This window comes from Pteropus alecto, unplaced genomic scaffold, assembly GCF_000325575.1.
Source record: "Pteropus alecto unplaced genomic scaffold, ASM32557v1 scaffold106, whole genome shotgun sequence".
Taxonomy (NCBI): Eukaryota; Metazoa; Chordata; class Mammalia; order Chiroptera; family Pteropodidae; genus Pteropus; species Pteropus alecto.
The window spans coordinates 8471536-8477271 of record NW_006442103.1 but is presented as its reverse complement, the minus strand read 5'-3'; positions in this window follow the sequence as shown (position 1 = coordinate 8477271).

Here is a 5736-nt window from a genome sequence, read left to right as displayed (position 1 = left end):
TATGTGGGAAGGAAGAAAGTTTTAGAAAATATCAGAATATTCTTTGTTGTTAATTTCTATTTTGTTTTTATTCAGGTAGTATGTATTGCTAAATGAAAATGGTTATTTCTTTATTATTTTCACCTAAAGAGTTAACATTAGGCTGCAAACTTCCCACCAACTCATCATCATATTTGAAAGAAAATGTGTACAAATTATAAAAGGGGTTTGTCTGCCATGCAGCATAATTTGATTTTCGACATTTTAAAGTTAGTTACTTGCAGCTGAGACAGAGGTGAGGCTGGAGGGGTATGTTATTTAAGGAAATCATTAAGGCTTTTTTTTTTTTTTAATCACCATTTAATTCACTGGTTCTACAGTGACAGAACAAGAAATGGTCATTTAACATCATTTATTTTATTAACAAGATCTCCCTTAAAGGTAATTTCGTAGGTGGCTCTTCTTTCAAAAAAGCAGTCCCTAAGGCACTTCCTATTAACATGTATTTCCTGATGGGGAAACTCGAAGAGAGGCTCTGGGCTGAGGCTGACCCTACATCATCTGGTCTTTCGATCCAGAGTTGACTTTGTTCTGAACTTCTTTCGTAATTCTTATTCTGCTTGACCAATTTGCATGTAAACACTCAATGAATTAAATTTTGAGTCTTCCTGACCATGAATCTATGAAGAACAGAAACTTCGTCTATTTTGCCTCCTATAATCACCTCAAACCAAGTTAATAATATAAATTTGCTCCATAAATAATTGTTGATGAAGTAATTATAAGCCTGAATAAATGTAAAGAAACTGGAAACTTTGAATTGATAGTTTTTAATATAGTATTGGGCTGAGAATTTCTTAATGATAATGGAATACTATCTTCCTTGATTTTTTTCTGGTTTATTACTTTCTCATTGTGCTTAGAATGCTATAAAAACATAAAATTGATATAGACACTGTTAACAGTTTTCTGTGGCTGTTGTAACAAATTACTACAAACTTAGTGGCTAAAAACAACACAAATGTATTATCTTACTGGGCCAAAATAAAGGTGCCAACAGAGCCGCTTTCCTTTCTTGAAACGATGGGGGAGCGTCTGTTTTCTTGCCTTTTCTAGCTTCTAAAGGCTGCCTGCACTCCTTAGTTTGTTGCCTCCTTGAGCAATGGCAGGCTGAGTCCTCCTATCACATCGCTCTGACACTCACTCTTCTGCCTGCCTTGTCCACATTTAAGGACTCCTGTAATTTCAGTGGGCTTGCCTGGGTAATCCAGGGTAATCTTCCCATCTCAAGGTCATCTGATTAGCAATCTTAATTCCATCTGCAACCTTAATTCCCCTTTGCCTTGTCACCTAACATATTTACAAGTTCAGGGAATTAGGATGTGGGCATCTTTGGAGGGCCATATTCTATCTGTCATAGACACCAAACACTGGGATTAAAATTCTTGTTCTGTAATCAGCAAAGGTTAAATTCAATAATAGCACATTGTCCTTCATTGACTCATCCACTCAATGAAACTTTCACAGAGTTTGAGGGGCTTGAGTCACACAGAGCTGGACTTCAGTTCCAGCCCTGACACTTCTGGTTTTGTGACCTTGGGCAAGATAGCTAGACATTCTCAGTGTCATTCTGAGTCTGTGAAATGTGTATTGCAAGAATATTATGAGGAATAAAGAAATATGGATAGAGGCAATATATATATAATTTATAGGCATATTTAAATATTGATTTATTCTCACTGTTAGGAGAGAATAGAAAGAAGGAATTGGAGCTAAACCTTTGGTTCTTGCTTCTCTTGCCACAGTAGTAATTAATAGCTACTTTAAAGATCTAGCTGAAGATCTGAAGCCATCTTGAAACTTCTGTTAGAGAAGGAGATGGGAAAGGAATGGAAGTGAATATCTGAGAGGACGATGGAAGTAGCCAGACCCTGAGCTGATGAGGACACAGGGATTGCTGGACCAGTGAAGTTTCGTTTTCCATTTGCACCAGCACACTTGGGCCAGGTAAGGCTTTAAACAGTGATGATGGCTGCATGTGTGCCAAGAGAGGTTCAGATGCTTGACACAGATTCCTATGATCACACCTGGCTCGAAAGTAAAGCATCCACATGCCCTGAAAAGAACCGTGAAGATCTGGGCTAGGAGGAGTGGCAGACTTGTTCTCACGGATTTCAAGATTCTTGAATTGTGGGAAGAGAGGAGGTAGACTAAAAAATTTTTTTAATTTTGGAAAAAAAAAGGTATTGATAGTTCTTCTGTTATAAAGTCTCTGACTATATAAGAAAAAAAAAAAAAAAAATAGTATCTATTACTCAATTAATTTTCAGTCTATGTCATCTAATTTCTTTCCAAACACTACACGTGCTGAATACAAAGTAATAAAACATGTGATTCCTTTGTGTATTTTTTGCTTCAATGTCCTTAATTAAGCTCTTGAAAATCAAATGGCAACAGATTTTGATTTTCATTTTTCATAAAAATAACAAAGAGATATTCTCTTTTTATTTAAAATCTTTACTCTTCTTCCTGGCATTTGCTAATTCTAATATACTACTTGCTATTTGTTATAAAATGCAAAAGCGACATTTCTGAAAGGCTCGCTCAAGATGATGAAGAATGTATTTTAATGACTCAAAAGACATTCTACTTAACCAAAGTGTGTATGCATTTTGAATTATTTTAATTTTTTAATGTACATTACATATTCAACCAATTGGAAATATCCTAGTAAGCATTTATTTATGAATGCTTTTAAAATTCCAAATGGCTCATAACGGCATATTTGAAACTACTAGAGTTGATGCTATAAGTGAATATTAAGACTCATAACGCAAATGAAAAGCTGTTACTGCAGAACACTCAAGTCATTTTCTAGAGCATGATAGCTCAGCAATTTGAAAGACATTTATTCAAAATACCAAGAATTAGACAATATGATGGCAATCCCTTTGTAAACTTTAACTATTAAAATCAATCTTGAACTATCCTACTGGAAAAGATCAACCAAACTCACAAACATTTATTAGCATTACAATAAATAAACATTGACTATGGCAATAAAACTGCCATAAGAATTTTAATAACCAAGAAGAAAAATCTTATAAATTAAAAAAAAAAAACCCTCTAGAAATATAGCTAGATTATTCCATAAAAAGGGAGGAGGTATAAATCTCTTCTATGGGCCTAAGAAAGTCATAAGGTTAATATGGTTCATGTGGTTTAACACCACAGCTTTTGGGAGTATTATAACCTTCATTGGTTTTGTTCTACATAGTAAATATCTCATTCATTAATATGTATATTCTGTGAACCATATTATCCCATTTTTATTAGAGTGTACTATTTTCTGGCTATAATGTATTTTTCTAGTAATACTTAAATATCAGTTTTAGAGAAATTCATCCATAACCCTCACTCTGTTTGAATTCTTTTTAGAGAGCTAAAAAATATCAGGCAGCGGCTCTAAATTAGTGATTCTCAAACCGGGGGGCATTTTAGCCCCCAGGGACACTTGGCAATATCTGGAGACAATTTCGGTTGTCAGAACCAGATTGGGGGCGGGGGTACTACTAGTGGGTCGAAACCAGAAATTTGGGATAGCGACAGCTCCCACAGCATAACACTATGCAGCCAAAGATATGTGAATGGTGCCAGGGCTGAGAAACCCTGGTCTAAAATAAACTTCAGTAACAAAACTGACACACACACACACACATACACACACACACATATACCCACATATAGTCAGTTGCTAGCAAAAATGGTTGGCTACTAAAGATTATTTATAGAATGTCCCCTTTGGCAAGGAGAGGTGTTGAAAAATAAATGACCTCTTCCCTTGAAGGTTTTAAAGTTTTAATAAAATAGTTGTTCTAAAATTGTGTGTTCAGTCTGTCTAAAATCTCATCATTACATGTAAGTGAAGTACATAAATACCAGAAATAGAAAGCATGCATCTATACTATTTTATACATAGTAGACTCAACAAATAATTATCTAGTGAAGATTTATTCAGTGTCCACTGTGTTCTTGGAAGAATCAAAGTCAAAGGAGTGAGAGTCTGTGAAATTGAGGGGTTTATATTTGTGTAAAAGAAGTGAGACGGTCAAACAAATAAATGCAATTAGAGTAGTAAAATAACCTGGTGAACAAGGCAGGTGGGGGCCAGCAAGCAAATTCCGTTGTGTATCATAGAAGTTTCCATTTTATTTCATAGGCAACAGCATTAAGAGTTGTTCTGTGGGCGTGTGGAGAATAGCCTACAATCACGATGAGATGGATACCAGCAGGGTTTCACCAGCCAGGGTACAGATGTGAAAGACTTGAACAAAGACAGCGTCCCAAGTACGAAGAAGAGAGAACAGGGATAAGAGATGTAATGAGATTGAATTGAGTGGACTTGGTAACTGATTAGCTAGGAGTGGGATGGGGGATGAGATGAGGAAGAATAGGTATCTAGGAGACCCCAAGCCTCAGGATGGGTTTTTAGTCACTAAAATAGAAACTAAAGGGACAGTAGAGTTATAAGGGAGTTCACTCTTGGCAATCTAAGTTTGAAGGGCCTTCATGATATCATGGTGCTGTTGTCCAGTAGGAAGTTGTATATGTGGGTCTGGCATTCGGACAAGAGAGCTGACCTGTGCGGGGAGACCATTCTCCACGGATCTGTAACATTTCTGCGCATCTTTCAAGCAGAGATACTGACAACTTCTGGTCCTCTTATATCTTTCCAAGGATGTTTATACAGGGAACAACCCTGAAGACAGAAATGGCATCTTACTCTGGAGTCCAGGGCATGTTCTTTTACTCTAGAATATAATAAAGATAATATTTCCCAGGTCGGACAGGTTTGCTTGAAGCTCATTATAAAATTTTGGGGTTTCTTAAGTTTGGGGTTTCTCAGCTATGATGTAAGGCTATTGCAAGTGCAGCATCTACCAGGGTCTCTTCACAGTTCCCACGTGGGACGTAGATAGAAAAAGGGAAAGGGAACTGGCATGAACATAAAGCTTACTCACCTTGCTGTGCTGTGAGTAACAAAGTCCTGTTTCTGACCCAAGAGTCTTGTGTCTTCTGCCAGCATACATAAAACTGCAGTAGGCTAAGTTGTTAGCTTGCAAGCAGGGTAAAATCTCAAATTCTTCTCAGTCGACAGGCTGATAATGGAGATTTGGGAATAATCATGGTAGTAATGGTAGTTGAAGTCTTAGGAGTACACAAGATCTCCCAACGCAAAGTGAAAAGAAAGGGGTTGGTTCTCCAACCTGGGATACATAAAACGTTTTCTTTCCTGTTTTCATTTCATTGCTTTTATTCTCTTTTCTTTCTCTCTTCCTTCCTTCCTTCCATTCCTCCTCACCCCCTTCCTGTCTCCATCTCTCTTTCTTTCATAATGGCAGATAAGTCCAGTAGGAATTGAGAGAAGACTGCACCTCCCCTACAGTAATGAAAGAGCACCTCTCTTCCATCACTGTAGGGAGAGGGGCCATCATTTTCCCTGGCCCAAACAACCTTCTCAGAGAAACATACCTATCCAGAGTTCAGAAAAGGCAACCCTGCCTAAATCTCACAGTGTGGCCATGTAACAAATGGAGAAGAAAAGGTTAGTTGCTTTTACTTAGAACACGGAGAGGAAGCCGATAACAGCCAAGTACTGTATTGCAGGGAGCATTCTGTGAAACCATTTGAAAAGAATGGTTTGTTTATGAGGGTTCCAAAGAAAATGTTATTTATTAAATCTTTTCGTTTCCCTAC